The following is an 18,342-nucleotide window of genomic DNA, read 5'->3' as shown; positions in this document are numbered from 1 at the left end:
AGTGTATTTAAAGGAAGCTGGCATTTGGCTATTTTTTGGTTGGGTCTAAATAGCATTACTTTTGATTTTCAGGGATTACATATACATTTCTGACCTGGATTTAGATGTCATCTTGGAGATGAGATTATATAACAGAGTGGGATTTGTTTGACCTGTAGATGACCATGTCATCTACACAATGAATTAGAGATAACTAAAGGTTATCTGATGAGAGTTTGTCGAAAGTATGGAAGATAGCAGAGGGGCTAATGTAGAATACTGGGGTACTCCTTTCATAAAAGGAGCTGATGTTGCTCACTTTCATCTTGAAGGATCTGTAGGTGAGGAAATCTACCAACCAAGGTTTTGCATCATCACTTATGATTATTTAATTTAATTTATTAAATAATAATAAGTTATCATCAATTAAAAAAAAGATTTTTGCTAGGTCAGTATAGACAGCTCCTGGCAGGTGACCTTTGTCCATATTAGATAGGATGTCATGGGTGAGGGAGTAGAGAGCTATTTTGGTGCTGCATCCAGATCAGAAGCCATGTTGATTCCTGTACAGAAGATAGTACTGATGTAAATAAGCCATAATTTGGTTGTAGATATTTTTTTCTAGTATTTTACCTGAATTGGGAAGTACTGAGATAGGATGGTGCTGCAAAGCAGTACATAGCTTGGGTAATTTTAGAATAAGAGTGACTATACTATTTTCTGTATCTGAGGCATAATCTTATTAGGTAAACAGACGTTAAGTGAATGAACCAAGGAGCTAGCTTATCTCAGCCTGGGGGAGTATCTGTTTGTATTTGGTCTATTTCTGTTTCTGTCTCTTTGATTCTAATGTTTTGAAATGAATAGTGGAATGTAAAGGGGAAGAGGGTGGCTGTGAGTGTGGTAGGTTTGTGTTGTTGATGGGAAGCATGTTGTTGAACTCATCTGAGGAAATCAGTGCATGGAAGTTTGTGGTAGTGGTATTAAAGGGTTCAGGCAGTGGAGTTGTGTTGAGAGTTTGACCAGCTGACAGGTTAATTTCTCTCCAGAACTTTTGGGTTTGAATAAAAGTGAGATTTGTTTGTTCTGGTAGTGGTTGTTTTTATGTCTACAGATGGATTGATTGGCTGGGTTGATTAGTGGGTCTAAAGGAGATAAGTTTAGGTTTATATTTTAAAGTTAGATTATGTACTGAGAACGTTATGGGCCAATGATCAGTGATGGAGTGTGCATGCATGTTGAGGTTAGAAATCATTGTAGGATTATTAGTTATTATGAGATTTAATAAGGTGTACCTATTGGTTTGAGGGTTTGGTCTAATGGCTTCAGAGTTGATTTGGGAAAAAAGTAAGCTGGCCAGGAGTTCTGACATACCAGTGGCTTTTGGTCCTATGTCATTAAGGTGGATATCTCTAAGAATGATTAGATTAGAGGTTTGGGGAGCTTTGGCAAAAGAAATTTAGCTAAGAGAATTGCATTTTATTAGTGACTGAGGCTTGTAGGTAGGTATGCACTGGCTATAACAAGGGAGATTTGGTTGTTTGCTGAAAATGTTAAAATGATCCAGTTAGGATCTATTTATGAGCTATTGATAGCCTATGCAACAATGGTTGGATAAGGTTATCTTTGAAGAGAATTAATACTTTTCCCTTGCGTTTCCTGATCTGTCTGCAATCTTGTAGATATGAATAGTTTGGTATATAAGGTGGTGAAGACTAGGGGCGTCAGGTTTCAACCATGTGTTTTAATAGCTATAACTTCAAGATTATATTGTATATAAAAAGGCATTGATTTGGTGATTTTGTTCTTGATGCTGTTTAATGGTTTGGGTTGGAGCATTATTGTTAAGTGGTTCCGGATCAGGATCCATGTTACCTCTCAGCAGAAGTATAAAGATAATGAGACTGAATTTGAGTAGTGTTTTTGGAAAGTGTAGTTCTGGGTATAATTGGGGTTTTCTACCATAGTTAGAGATGATGGGGTATTGAGACTCTGATATGTCTATGTACATGGGGTGGGTGATGGCGTGAGTATGACATGATGCAAATGTTTAATGGGGTATATGTATGTAACATGTGTATAGGTATTAATGTAGTTTGCTATATAGAGGCAGTGGCAGTCAGGTAATTGCTGTGGGATTTTGTGCGAGGGTTGAAGCCAAATAATTAATATAAACTAGAGAATGTAAATGTATCTCATGGTCATATGTAGGCCTAATGTGAAATAACTATAGGAGAGCCTAGACCTAGACAATGAGGAGTATGAATAAGTAAAGCAGTATCTTTTAAGAGGTGTTTATTGGCTGGATAAAAATGGGAGGAGATCTTTAAGTGTAAGAGTGTGTGTCTGGGACAATGGGGTGGGAGGGGAATGAATGTATGTGAGATGAAGCTAACTTCTTATTGGGTGTGAGGAGAGCGGATAAGCAAAGTTTGGAGGAAATGTTACAGGAAAAGAGAAAATGGTGACAAACTAGTGAGGGGTTACATCTAGAGCCAATGTGGCTAGTCCTGCACCTTATTCATTAGATCATCTTGGAGAGAGTGCAGCACTGCTAGCCTGCTAAATCAAGCTTGCTGTTCTTTAAAAAAAACAAGAAAGAAGAAACCTAGGGCACCCATAATGGGCTTTTGCCCGATTAAACTATTAGCTAGCCAACAATTCACAACAAACGTAAGATTGATTTGAAATGTCCAAGTAACATTAAATGATTAGAAAACTCCACTCACAAAAATGAAGGCAAATTCAGACATGCTCCTTATCCATCTGCTTCTCTGCTGCTGCCTCTAAAATGACTAATCAGTCTGAGTCTTGTTAGGACATAAGGATTTCTATACACTGGCTTTTTGGAAGAGGGTTTTTGTTGAGGTTATGGAGGTGTTGTAATGCCCTCTTTCCTTGTTTGCTTCTCTTTTTTTTCAAACACCTTTATTGAATTATCACTTGTGACAGAGGCAAATTTACATTCATATAAAATTACTCAAACTATATTAATGTGACAAACATTATAAGTGTGGTTCATAGGTACATAGGTATGTACTAGGCTAATGGCCCTGGGGCCTTTACAAGCCTAGCCCATAGGATTACCCTGGCATCATGCCACCCGACCTTAGTTCACAGTGCCTCTGTTGAGTAAAGCCACTGGAGTGATCCCTGGGATGAATTTTCTATTTACCATCCACTCATCAAGAATTCTCTTCAAGAGGTCCAGTGAGGTGCTCTTCTTGACATGTATGGGAAGGCTATTCCATAGCATGGGTTATGAACCTGTCCCTCCAGCATGTTCTGTTGATTTTGGTTTCAATGTCAAAAAGAAGTGGGTTAGGAACACCCACTTAAGAATCACTGGAGCACCACCAAATAACCAATAAGTAACAGTTATTCATGAATAATTCATTAAATACACCAGAACTACTGAAAACATTTTTAAACACAAAAACCCTCCACCAATGATACATAACATATCGTAACAAATGTATATACAAAAGCAAACTTGATGCATAAAATATGGAAAGTTTAATACCATATTACAACAAATATACATACAGATGCAAAAATGATGCATGAAACATAGAACATTAACTACAGATGTTCATTTAGACCTGGAGGAAAAAGTCCACCAAGTCTAATTATCTAACCTTTCTCCTTCTGAGTTAGCATCTCATGCCATCTGACTTTAATAAATTTGTATCCACCTACTTTGACAATGATAGTAAAATGAAAACAAGCAGTACTATGCACAAGGGTGTGTTTATATAGAGCATTAGTAATGACCTTGTTTCTCATATTACTAAGATGTTCCGAAATGCATAGCTTCATTGGTCTGGACGTTTGTCCGCTATAGAAAGCAGAGCAATTACAAATTGGAAAATAAACAACCCAATCACTACTACAATTGGTCAACGATTTAATTTGAAAGACCTGTGGTTACTAAACTCCTTGGTTTTATCCACGTTTACAAAAGCTACAATGACCAGAAGAGAAAAACCCCATCAGGGTAGTACCATCCAGAGTGCATTGGGACTTAATATTGGGTAGGGAAATACATTTATAAAAACTCATTGACCTCCCAAGGTGATCTCTCTCCAGAAGGAAAATGCACACCTGTCCTCCAAAATTTGTCCAAGATGTTCATCCGCTAGTAAAATGTCCCAGTGTCTCTGTACAAGATTAACCAAACATTGAGTGTTTCTGCCAAAAGTAGTTGTGAACCTAATCTTGGTATCAGCACCAGATTTTTGTTGGTTATAAGTCAACAATTCATGTCTCGGCATTTGGTCAACCTGATTCATAACTGATGACAAATGAGTAGAAGATTACCCTCTTTGCATAAATCTAGTTGTAAGATCAGCATTATAGCATAGTAGATCCTCCTTCCTAGAACAAATATGTTGAATACGCATGTACTGAGATTTTGGAATGTTCCTAATAATGTGTCTTGGATGACAGCTGGATGCATGTAACAAGGAATTAGAGTGAAAGGGTTTCCTATAAACAGAGCTAATAACAGTACCATCAGCCTGTTTATTTACCACGACATCCAAAAAAGAGATAGATTTCTTGTCATAGATAACTGTAAAATGGATTCCCCATTTGTTGTCATTAAGGTACTCTAAAAATTCCTGCAAATATGTGATGTCCAACTTCCATACCATCCAGCAGTCATCCAAGAAATGCCTCCAAATATCAATTTCTTGCATAAAAATATTATGATTATCATAAATCATGATGTGTTCAAAATAACCCATGAATAGGTCGGCATAAATGGGAGCAAAAGAAGCCCCCATAGCCCTACCCTTCATCTGGATATAACAAGTACCATTGAAATAAAAGGCATTCTTTATTAGTACATGCTCAGTTAAACATAACAGGAAGGTGTTAAATTCAGGGCTATAGAGGGCTAGTTCATTCAACCGGAATTCCAAGGCCATCAAAGCAGCCCAGTGCGGGATACTGGCATATAAAGAGGTTACATCCAAAGTGCAAAGCAGCCAGTCCACATCCAATTGTGTATCACTAATGATATTTAAAAATTCAATGGTATCCTTAATTCTAGCCCTTGCAGCTGTTAACAATGGTTTATGATATTTAGGAAGATACACTGATATAGGTTCAGTTAATGAACCCTTTCCTGAAACAATTAGGTGCCCCGGAGGGTCACTCAAACTCTAATGTACTTTACGGAGTAAATACAAAAATTGTGGGACAGGCTCCTTTACCTTAAGATGATTGCAGGTTTTATCATCGATAATACCTTCATCGACTGCTGTATCAAGAAAATTGTCAATTTCAACCTTAAATCTTACAGTAGGATCTATTGGCATAATCGTATAAAATCTGCCATCCTGAAGTTGTCTATTTGCCTCCACTTCATATTTAGACCAATCCATAACTACTATGGCCCCTCCCTTGTCTGCCTGAATAATTACCAAGTTTTTGTTGTTATAAAGGTTCTTTAAAGAAGACATTTCCTGCAGTTTTAAATTGTTAGGTAATAAAGCATCCGGAAAATCACCACCAAAGTGTAACTCCTTCAATATAAATTTTTGAAAATTTTCCACGTTTGTTCATAGATGGCATAAAATTAGAAGGATGCAACCTGAAACCGGCCTCATTAGGGCCTCTGGTATCTTCAGAATCCTTAAAAAACAATTTAAGATTAAGTAATCTACAGAAAGATAACAAATCATCCACAAAACTGTTTTCTGAAACAAAAAAGCCAGGGATAAAGTTAATTCCCTTTATTTAGTACAGCATAGTCAAGCTCAGATAACACCACAGATGAACTATTTATGACATTGTTTGTATCAATTTGGGTTCCAGAAGTTGTAACATGCTCTAAATCATTAAACCTGCAGTGACATTTGGATGACCTGTTGTCTTTGATCACCTTGGGAGGTCACTTGAGTTTTTATAAACATATTTCCCTACCCGATATTAAGTCCCAACGCACTCTGGATGGTACTACCCTGATGGGGTGTTTCCCTTATGGTCATTGTAGCTTTTGTAAACGTGGTTAAAACCAAGGAGTTTAGTAGTAAAAGTACACTATGGGTCTTACAAATTAAATCATTGACCAGTTGTAGTAGTGATTGTGTTGTTTATTTGGCCACTTGTAATTTCTCTGCGTCCTATATCCGACAAACGTCCAGACCAATGAAGCTACGCATTTCGGAACATCTTAGCAATATGAGAAACAAGGTCATTACTAATGCTCTATATAAACACACTTTTGTGCATAGTACTGATTGTTTTAATTTTGCTATAATTGACAAAGTAGGTGGACACAAATTTATTAAAGCCAGATGGCATGAGATGCTAACTAGGAAGGAAAAAAGTTGGATAATTAGACTTGGTGGACTTTTTCCTCCAGGTCTAAATGAACATCTGTATGAAATGCTCTATGTTTTATGCAGCATTTTTGCATCTGTATGTATATTCATTGTAATATGGTATGAAACTTTCTATATTTTATGCATCAATTTTGCTTTTGTATGTACATTTGTTGCGATATGTTATGCATCATTGGTGGAGGGTATTTGTGTTTAAAAACGTTTTCAGTAGTTCTGGTGTATTTAATGAATTATTCATGAATTACTGTTACTTATTGGTTATTTGGTGGTGCTCCAGTGATTCTTAAGTGGGTGTTCCTAACCCACTTCTTTTTGACATTGAAAAAGGCTCTTTTTGGGGCCAAAACCGGTCTGTCTATAATAAAAGTGGATTTTTTCCTCATTTGGTGCTGGCCGTTCTTTTGATTTACTGTGGTTGTTTGGGCCTTTGCACCTGCTGTCCGGGTGAAGGTTTTCAGTTTGTTGCCTTGATTTCTTAAGATGTACCATTTCTAACAGAGCTGGGTCAGACATGGTTTTGTAAGTCAAGCAGAGAGTGCCTCTAAGTAGGCGATATGAGACAGACAATAGTTGGAGTTTTTTTAGTCTGTCCATACAGGACAAATGTTTAAAGCCTAGAACCCTCTTTGTGAGGTACTTTTGCGGCCTCTCCAGTTGTTGCAGGTCTTTAGTGAGGTACATGCCAAATGGTACTCAATGATTGGCCTAATGAGGGAAAAGTAGAGGGAGACAATGACCTCTTTCTTCCTGAATGCAAAACCCTTAGTAATGAAATTTGCCACCTTGAAGGGACTTTCTGGCCACAGTTGCAATGTGGTGGGCAAAAGAGAGGTTGCTGTCAGCCTGTGTTCCCAGATCTCTTATAATGCCTTCTGTGTTCAGTGGACTACCATCAATGTGGTAATTTATGGGAAACAGGTTTTTCCCAAAGGGGATGACTACACATTTTTTGGCATTGAGCTTAAGGCCATGGTTCTGACACCAGTCGTTGGTCTCAGTGAGACCTTTCTGTAGGATGTCAACATCACTTGGGGAGTTAATAATAATTCCCAACTTGCAATCATCTGCAAACTTTGTCAGCCAGAGTCCCTTCGTGTTGACCTGGACTTCAGAGAAGTAGATACCAAACAGGAGAGGACTCAGGACCAAACCCTGTGGGACTCCACTTGTGATTGGTCAGCAGTCTGACTTGGAGTCAGCTACTTTCATGCTGTGGGTTCTACCTGTGAGCCAGTTTGCAACTCACCTAGTGATATAGGGGTTGATGCCTAGCTTAGTGAGTTTTTCTATGATTCCTGAGTGGGGAATGGTATCCAAGGCCTTGGCCAGATCAAGGTAGGCTGTATGAACCACCTTGCCTTCATCCACAGCTCTGGTGACTGACTCAAAGAAGTTGACCAAGTTGAGCAGGCATGATCTACCCTTCACAAAACCAAACTGTGTGGGATCCAGAATTTGAAGATTCCATATATCCTTGTTTATTAGGTCCATGATGATGTGTTCCATAGCTTTGCATATCAGACTCGTCAGGCTAATGGGGTGATAGTTCCCAGGGTCTGTAGTTGTTCCTCCTTTGTGGCGAGGGATGACTGTAGCAGTGCATAATTTGGTAGGGACAAAGCCTGAGGTGAGGCTGTGATTGAACAGGGCACACAGGTGAGGTGCCAGTTCACTCTGTAGTTCATGTATAACACAGCCAGGGATATTGTCAGTTCCCACAGAAGCTGTATTATTGGCCTTGGATAGTGCTGTTTTAACCTGTGCAGCAGTAATACTGGGTGACTGACAATCTACTGGTATTGTGACTGGTCCCTTGGGGGGGGGTGAGGTAAAGTTGGTACTGAATCTGTCAGCCAGTATATTGGCAATTTCTGTTGGCTCAGTATAGGAGGTACCTTTGTGCAGCAGCTCAGAGCAAATCTGGGCATTGCCATGGAGATTCTTTACATAACTATAGAAGGCCTTGTGTTTGTCTTCACTATCTGCTGCAATTCTGTTTTCATAGCTAGCTTTAGAGGATATGATGAGGGATCTCAACTTTTTGTTGAGGCTGATAAGGGAGTTTTTCCAGTCTTGGGACTTCACCTTATTCCACATCAGTTTCCTTCTTCTGTTGTAGAGTTTGTTTATGGCAGGGGACCACCAGATTATCTTCCTTTTTTGGAGGAGAGCGCCTTGCTTCTGTTGGGTATGGTGAGATCCATGCATTTGTGTATGTGTTCGTACCATGCATTGATGTATGATAAGGTGGTCATGCAACTATTCTCCATTTGCATGGGTGCCGTGAAGTTAGCCACCTCTGTTTTTAGGAGCCCAAAGTTAGCCATTGAGAAGTTTTTCATGGTGGTTACCTTTGTGGGGGTGGTGGGTGGGAGGGATGTGGATTTCCAGGGTGATTAGCTTGTGGTCGGATCTAACCAGGGAGGAGTTAACTACTGGTGTAGAGTAACGGTTGCTGATGTTAGTAACGACCAGGTTAAGGATGTTGCTACCTCTAGTGGGGGTAAGAACGAGCTGGACCAGGGCACTGGAATTAATGAATTCCAGGAAACATTGGGCAAGTGTATTGCTACATGAGTAGTTTTCCCAGTTAATGGAGGGGTAGTTGAAGTCGCCCAGTATGAGAGTGTTAGGTTGGACCCTAATATTCTCCAGGGTTCTTAGGATTCTGGAGTGTGAGTCTTGTGACATGGTTGGGGACCTATAGCAGGCTACATCCTGAATCACTGTCTTACCCAATGTTAGCTGCACCTGAAGTATCTCAGATGCGTTATGTTGGGCTACTAGTATGAAGGTGTGCCCATCCTTTATGAATATGGAAACACCTCTGCTTTTGGAGCTTCAGTCCAAGTTCTGGGATTGAAAGGTGTGGAATGAGTTATAGCCTGGGAGTGCAGGGGTGCTTTCTGGTGCCTTAAACCAGGCCTCTGTTATGGCACAAATGTCGATGTTCTCCATGTTAAAGAGTGCTTTGAGTGAGTGCATTTTGAGATTTAGATTTCTAGCATTGAGCAGCGTGACCCTCAGATTGCATTTGTTTGTAGCTTTTACAGTGGTAATTTGATCTTTGGAACACCACCTAAAAAGGCACTTTAGTGGTGGCAAGAGCCTTGGCCAGTATCTGGAAGCCCAGGGTGACAGATGCAGGCCATCTCTGGCAAAGCATTGAGGTCTGTCTATCATGTCATCCCAGGCAGACAGATACTGGATCCCCTTAGAATGACACCAGAAACTTAGCTAGTTATTGAAATCAATCATTTTCTGCTTGTATTGTGGTATCATTCTGGGTGATGGTAGGATGATGCTCAGGGTTAGGTTCAAACCCACCTGGGCTACATAATCTGAGAGCTCCTCTATATCTCTTTTCATGTAGTCCAGTGAGGTATGTCTCAGGTCATTCACACCCACATGTAGAATGACAGAGTCATATTTGTACCTGTTGTTGAGGAACCTGAGTGTGTGTGTTATGTGGTGGATCCTGGCACCTGACAGGCAGCTGACTGTTACTTTTTCCTTATTCATCCTAGTGAATGGGACATCAGTGTGCCTCACTATCGAGTCACCTATGACTAGTGTGTTGGGCATGCTGTTTTGCCTTAGGAGCTTTGGTTGAGTGGCACGCTGTTTAGAAGAGTTATGTGTCTCATGACTAGTGTTGTGTTGTGGTGGTCAAGTGCGTTTCTGCCTTGGAATTCTCGGGTAGATTTTTATTGAGATCCTTCGTGAAGGTGGGTGTATGGTTTGTGTTTTTATGTGAAGGCAGTGCTGTTGTGTGTTCTGTGGAGCTATGTGTTCCATGTGTTGTGGTGCAAGTGTTGACTTTCTCCTCTTGACCAGCTATTCTGGTCTTGGCTGGAGAGTGTGTGGCTTCCAATTTGGATATATAAGTGCATCTCTCACAAGTCTGAGTTTTGGGAGATAAGAGGAGAGGGTTGTCAGTATACTTGAGGCAGTTGCTGCATTGCCTCAGGATGGCCAAATTCACCAGGTTAATAGAATAATGCACAGAGAACTGACCTTTAGACATGCCTGGAGGGGTGGGCATTAATAATAAGTACTAGAGCTGTTTCCTTCTAGAACGTTTAGTGCTGGTAGCACTTTTGTGTGGAACAATAATTGCTACAAGAAGTCTGGTACAGTGCTAGACTAATAAGCTAGTAAAAGTGCAGGAGAGGAGAGAACTAGTAGATCTAAGGGAAAAAATTGAAGAGCAGACATTGGCAATGCTCAGAAGCTTACAAACAGTCCTGGATACAGCAAATCTGTATCTGCATTAGACTAGTTACAGGAAAGGTGGTAAACGAGAGCAAACACAGGCTTTTAAACCAGAAAGTTAAAAGAGATGGAAAAGCTGCCCAAATGGTCAATAAACTACAATTTCTGGGCCAGAAAAGACTCCTCTTGTGGTAGATAGGCTAAGTAGTGCTTACCACTCCCAATGATAAGCTAGAAGGCTTCCCTCCAACACATAAATGCTGGGGTGGGCTCAGAAGCTTACAAACAGTCCTGGATACAGCAATATGTATCTGGACTAGACTAGTTACAGAAAAGGTGGGAAAAGTGCAAACACGGGCTTTTAAACCAGAAAGGGGAAAGAAATGGAAAAAACTGCCCAAATGGCTAATACTACTATGATTTCTGGGCCAGAAACCACTTGTCTTGTGATAGATAGGCTACCTAGTGCTTACCACTCTCACTGATATGCTAGAAGGCTTCTCTCCAATACAGAAAGGCTTGAGGGAATCAGAAGCTTGCAAACAGTCCTGGATACAACAAATCTGTATCTGGACTAGTCACTAGACTAGTTACAGGAAAGGCAGGAAACTAGCTTAGTTTTTTTTTAGTAAAGTGGAAAGGGAGAAAGGAGGAGCAGAAGATAATTCAAGTTTAAGAAACTAAGTGTGTTGGCCTTCTCAAATATTCTCTCTGTATTAGGTTGAATGATCTAATGTCACTAGGCTAGGAAGAGTGTCTCAGATCAAATTTACAGTAGGGACGGAAAACTGCAAAGCCACCAAGTGGCCTAAATCAGTTAAATGATACACTCCTTAGCAGGAAATCAGAACAAACACAAACAGATGTTTAACAAATGGAGAAAATTTCCAGTTAATACCTTACACACAGTGAAACTAGCTAGAAAAGATTTACAAACAGTGTGACAGTAAAAACCTTATTTATCAGGCCCTGTGAGGCAGCCAATTTTAATACAATTGTGCAGATTAGTTTATAGCTATACAATGCAGTGAAAAGTATGCAGCAGACAATAAAAGTTCTACAAATAACTAGAAAAATAAGCAAAAAACAGGATACTTAATGTTATATATCACAGATCAGAGTTTTGCTCAGTGCCCTTCCTCCGATTAGCTCTATGTTGAGTTTCTCTGTTAATCCTGCAGCTCTCATTATATTTACTGAGTAGAATCAGTTAGAATCTATGTGATTATAAATCTCTGTCATCCCTGTCAATATTCAAGTGAACCTTTGTTCTACAGAATGGAAACAGAAGGTTTACCCCAGGATTACCCCTGTACTACTAATGGACATAGGTAGCACCTAAATGCTTTATCCTATTCACACATGGATTCCCTAAAATTATCCATGTTGTGATCTCAGTTATTCTCATTAGGGATAATATATAATTACTGACCATGGGATGGGTAAGGCCAGTCTAACATCAAATGGGATAACTTAATTTCATCACTAAAAGGGAAACTGAATCAGCTTAAATTGGCCAGCAAGGGCAGCTAGCCTAATACTTAAATGAAACAGCAGGATAAATGGTTTCAACATAAAAGTGACAAGATGGTACTGTATAAAATCTAATCTTACACCTATGGTTTTAATGAGAGTTTTGAAGATGTTGGAATAGTAAGTGTCAAATAAAGACTAGTCAAAATGCAGAGCAGTGCATTTGTATGTTTAATGGGGGTGGGGACAATGTGAAGAACTGCAACCTGACTTATCCATGAAATCATGTGCTGCAGTTCTGCTACATGACAATTACTAAACTGGATGTACACTTCTAACTATAGGTACTCAGGAGGAACTGGACTCTGTGTGGAATTAATATGTCAGTGGAACTTAATTTTACACCATTATGAGTTACAGTCTCGTGTATTTAGTTTGTCACTTGCCATTTTTTGTGTGATCTTTACGTAGTATCATTTCAGTTGTGGTGGCACTGCATGTTATTCCTTTGCATATACACATACACACACAGGCGCGCGCGCACACACACACACACACACACACACACACACACACACACACACACACACACACACACACACACACACACACACATCCATAGACAAAAGGATACACACCCAGCTTTGTAACGTGCCATACTAATTCTTCTACAGGATGTCCACTCAAAACAGTGAAGACATTACTGTGCTAATATCAGATATAGTTTAGAATATGAGGGCACCTATCTGTTTCATTGTGGTAAATTCTCTTTTATATTACCTATCTTATGTGTTGTGCTGCCATAAGAATGTGTCCAATGTCCATTTATGAAGCAACATATCTACATCTCTGTCTGCCTGTCTATCTGTCTATTCATCTATCTATATAACATTTTAAAGGATATTTTGCTGCTACAGAGCTCAACATCTACTGGATGTATCTTGAGACATTCTATAAACATTTCTGTAGCTATAGTGCCCCATTCATTTTGAGTACATTATAATACATAAACTATATGTTTTTGGGGTCTATATTATATTTTTGAAAGTTTCAAACATCGAACACCGTATGGTCGACACCATATGAGCGATGTTTGAAATTTCAAAAATGTAATAAAAAAATAAAAATAAAAAACGATACTTACTTAAACACTGTAGGCAGGGGGGCAATCCCCCCTGCACCCCCCACACCCCTGCTACTTAAATATTCCTACTCCGAGATCACACTGCATTGAAGTAAAGGGAAAATATTCCCTATGGCGATTTCCATGTTACGTGCGTGATGTTTCAATGTTTCAAGCAATCGGGTTTGCTCAATACGTGATCACCATTTACAATTTTCAATCACGCGATAGGAACCCATATTTCTGCAGACTATGAGCTGTATGGTATGTTTTGCATACCTGGTTCCAAAGATGATTTTGTTGGTTTAAAAAGTTTCATTATGTCATAGCTCCTTTCATACATATAGTATAATGACTTGATGTGCTTTGAAAAGGACATTCCTTAGGCATGTTCCAGCAGTCTACACCTTTCTGCAGACATTGTGCACCAGATTCTGAATCATGGCTTTATCAATGACTTCTTGATTTGATATTACTCTGTACCTGTCAACTGCTGTAATGAGGTTAGCAAGATGTACCAGCAGATGAGTACAACCATGTATTAATTCATTTGTTGACCATTTATTTGCTTTACCCAGTTCAGGTGTCATGGTGAATCTGAGGTCTGTCCTTGCAATCATTTGTGTAAGACAAAGAAACTGAACTGAGCTATGCCAGCAGTGCATCACAGGGTATACACATACACACAGGAACATACAAACATGCACGCACACATGTGCACACACACACACACACACACACACACACACACAAACACACACACACACACACACACACACACACACACACACACACACACATGTCCACAATGTATGCATGCCTAAGAGATACTAAGATGACTGTGGTTTCATCTGTGGAATGCCTTTGGTATGTGGGTGGCTACTGCAGCATGTATAAAAGCATTGTGGACACAGAGCAGCTCCACACAGCATGGACCTTACTAAGGAAATAAAATGGAGAGCCATATGTTATAATGCAGCAGTCCTAACTACTGCATGACCATTTCAGCATGTTTGTTTCCTATAATAATAATAATATACTGGACACTCTGTAAATATATTTCCGCAGGTTGTATTTCAAATTAATAAAACAATGTTCCTCATCGTAAAAGTCAAGAGCTAGTAGAATTCATCAGTTTGACTTAAAATTGTGAAGCCAGAACAATCTCTGCTTGAGTAATGGACTAATGGACTTTTGACACAAACAGAAGTGATTTCTCCCTTATCTATATCGTCACTTCTAGTGTTTACCAGAAACATTAACTGCATCTTTTCACATAATAGGTTCTGGCTCTTTATTAGCTACATGATTTAACACACCAGTAGCCATAGTCACTGAAGAAATCACCACTGATCATTTACAGAAGAATGAAGGTTTTCTAGTCATGGTAGCAGAAGTTGTTATACAAAATTAATTACCTTCATCAGCAGAATTTCAGCACGTTTTGCAAAATAGATAGTTGAGCTCAACTTCTTTTCACTTAACTTCTCTTAGGTCTTCATTCTTGAAATGGCATAAATGAGATACCTTCATAGAGAAAGCAACAGTTAACTAAAATATTACCTAAATGCTACTTATTAGCTGATACAAACAAGTGAGTAAACTTTAAGAATTCCAGCTGCTCAGAAAAGTGGTACAACATACTTCATAACAAAACAACAAACAAAAAAAGATAGATCTTCTTTGAAGAGTTTCATATGAAAAAAGAAAAGGATCTGCCACCTGTCAATGGTCAAATAAATACATTCATACACAAGGAAAACCCTTGTTCTAAAACAGACACAACAGAAAGTTTGCTGGAGGATGAAAAGTAAATGAGATGCAGACCATCTGTGCTTCAGCCAACAAAGGCTCTTTGGTTGTATTACTGCTCTTATAACACTTAGCAATTCCTTTGAATGTCACTCAGCAAGCAGTACATACTACCTATGTTAGAAAAAGTAGGACAGCAACTTAAAAAAAATAATGTGTAAAAGGGTTGATAAGAAGCTTAACTATCAAAGGTTTATAACACTCTGTATATATCATTAATGCAAATAATAGTAGCCTATCTGTACATCTTGAGATATTACTTGCTGATCATATAATACACACACACACACACACACACACACACACACACACACACACACACACACACACATATACATTTTCAACATATATGAGAGATATCTACTTAGAATGTGTGAAGTCAAGATGCACAGATATGCATGAGTCATACCTAATTAATAATTTGTCTTTGTCTTACTTTCTCTTCTGTTCTGTAATGCAATAGCATGATACTGAGATTTACCAGATACAGACACACACACACACACGCACACACACACACACACACACACACACACACACACACACACACACACACACACACACACACACACACACACACACACTGACATAAGATAGATGGATATATATACATGTGTGTGTGTGTATGTGTGTAATATATACACACACAAATATATATATATATATATATATATATATATATATATATATATATATATATATATATATAAAGTTAGATAGACCTAAATATATATAGGTTACTATATAAAATGTTGGGAACCACTAGACTGTTTCTCGTATACAGAGACTGAATGGCCTAAAGAACAGACTTACATATACTTAGTCCAAAATGATATTTCTTGGAATATTCCCATTTTTCCAAGGTATGGTAATCTCAGAGATGGTATATGCAAGTTTGGTGAGTGTGTGTGGAGAGGAGAAGAGCGATCTTTGAGATTCACTCTTCTCCTGTGTTTTTAGACTTTTTTTTTCGGCATTTTGGCACTCGGCATTTAGAGTGCAAACATTTCAATAGGGAACTTATATATTTATCTGTCTATATATATGGATTCACTTCAGAAGATCGAATTTCCAAAATCTCGAACAACAAATAACCGAAACCAAAAGCTCGAGTTTTGGAAACTCGAACTTCTGAAGGGAAACCATTAAAACAAAAAAAACCCACAAGCTTCGCTTTTGCAGGGGGGCTTCACCCCCCTGCACCCCTCCATGTGGGGGGCTGTGCCCCCCAAACCCCCCCACTTAAATATACCAACTCCAAGATCGCGCTACAGTGGGGAGATGGGAAATCTCCCGTCTTGCGCTGTATGCGGAAGTGCAAAACGGGAGATTTCTTTACTTCCTGCCAACACCACAAAACAAATACAACATTACGTACACACAAGGCATGCAACAATGGTTGCCTCTGTGTGCATGTAATGCATTGAGGTAAGTAAAGTGTTATTTCTAAACACTACACACATTTGATTTATTAAAATCTCGATCATATGGTCTCGACCATATGAAATTAGAGATTTCAATAATTCGATTATGTGAAGTGTTCCCATATATATATATATATATATATATATATATATATATATATATATATATATACATATACACTGAATGCACATGTGACTGAATGGGTTTTATTGGTGTAGAATACAATATCAATCTATCATTTTGTGTCACTTAGTAAATGATCATTTGCTTTGAAGAATGGGATTACAGCAGCAGTTTACGTTCCTTGGTTGTATAAATTGCTTTGAAGAATGGGTTTACAGTAGCAGTGTATGTTCTTTGGTTGAATGAAGTAGAAGAGCTATTCTGGTATATGTTTTTGTTGCTTGGGAGGCACTGTAATTGTGGTCATTGAGTATGCAGTAACAGTGATGCCTTAGGTAGAGAGTTTCTCATTTCTATTAGTTGGTGCAGGCACATTAGTCTGGGAGAGTCATGGACTTCCCGCCACATTGGGATACAGGACTCCCGTCTGTATTTTAGGGCAGATTGGAGATAAGCCACACACACATTCATGCATTCATACATACACAAATACACACAACTCCCCCGTCACACTCACTGACATACTCACCCATAACACACACACACACACACACACACACACACACACACACACACACACACACACACACACACACACACACACACACACACACACACACACACACACACACACACACACACACACACACACACACACACACACACACACAGTCACTAAAGTAGAGCCCTTACCATTACTTTAACACACACATGCAGCCATTGACATACATACATGCACACAATGCCCCAATACTACCTGTCCACTAAATTCCACAGTACTTTCCTCTAACATGATCAGGTAAACACAAGATTTTTGGCTGTGTTTATTAATAGTTATATACTAGGGTAATACTAGGCTAACTGACCTGAAGGGCCATTTTAAGCCTAGCCAACAACCAAATGTCAGAATCAAACCATGTATCTTGTGTTTATGAGGCAAAGACCTTAAAACTTATACCAAACCCACCCTGGGGTGCTGCTGATATAACTTACACAGCTGAGTGATTCTCTGCATTTCATTGGGAGAGGAACATGGCTAATTATCAAAGGCTGCTTCTCCTGAATGGATCATTAGCATTTGTAGTCAGCTCAAAGACAGCCCATAATGGTGCTTTACCACTGTGGTGGGGCTGTCTCTGGATCCAACATGGTTACTACATGGTGCATTCCAGCCTTACATCGTATGGGAACTTTTCTGCATCTGCCCTATGAATCTATCTTTATACATATACATATGTGTATATATATATATATATATATATATATATATATATATATATATATATATGTGTGTGTGTGTGTGTGTGTGTGTGTGTGAGTGTGTAGAGAGAGAGAGACATATACATGGATAGATGGATATTGTCCTTTGCCATTGTTATTAATATTTGTTGATTCTGTAAACTGCAATTTCATATGCCTTGTACTTATATTAATTTAAAAAATTCAAAATGCAAGGAATGGCATATGTATCATATCTTTGTTGTCACCCTACATACACAGCTCATTCATAACTCATAGCTATGCAAATATTTGTTTATGTCTGTGTATTACATGACTGTGACAGATTCCTGTATAGAACACACCAGAGATAATCAGCCATGTATTATGCAATAGATTGTGTTTGCATACCCCAAAAAGAGTCACATAAAAAGAGGCACAATAGTAGTAGTAGCAGAAAGAACAGTACTAATCATGAGCGTTTCTACAGTAACACCAATGGCTGATGCCACAGCTAAGGCAAGCTCGACTGGCCAAGAGAATGTGCACTCATGAATGCAATGTAGCAACATGTAACTGTAGCTAATACCTAGCCAACACAATAAGGGAGTACTGATGAAC

The sequence above is a fragment of the Protopterus annectens genome, chromosome 2.part0 (assembly GCF_019279795.1).
Source record: "Protopterus annectens isolate FY-2018-M chromosome 2.part0, PAN1.0, whole genome shotgun sequence".
In the NCBI taxonomy this organism is placed as follows: domain Eukaryota; kingdom Metazoa; phylum Chordata; order Ceratodontiformes; family Protopteridae; genus Protopterus; species Protopterus annectens.
This window is presented reverse-complemented; position numbering follows the sequence as displayed.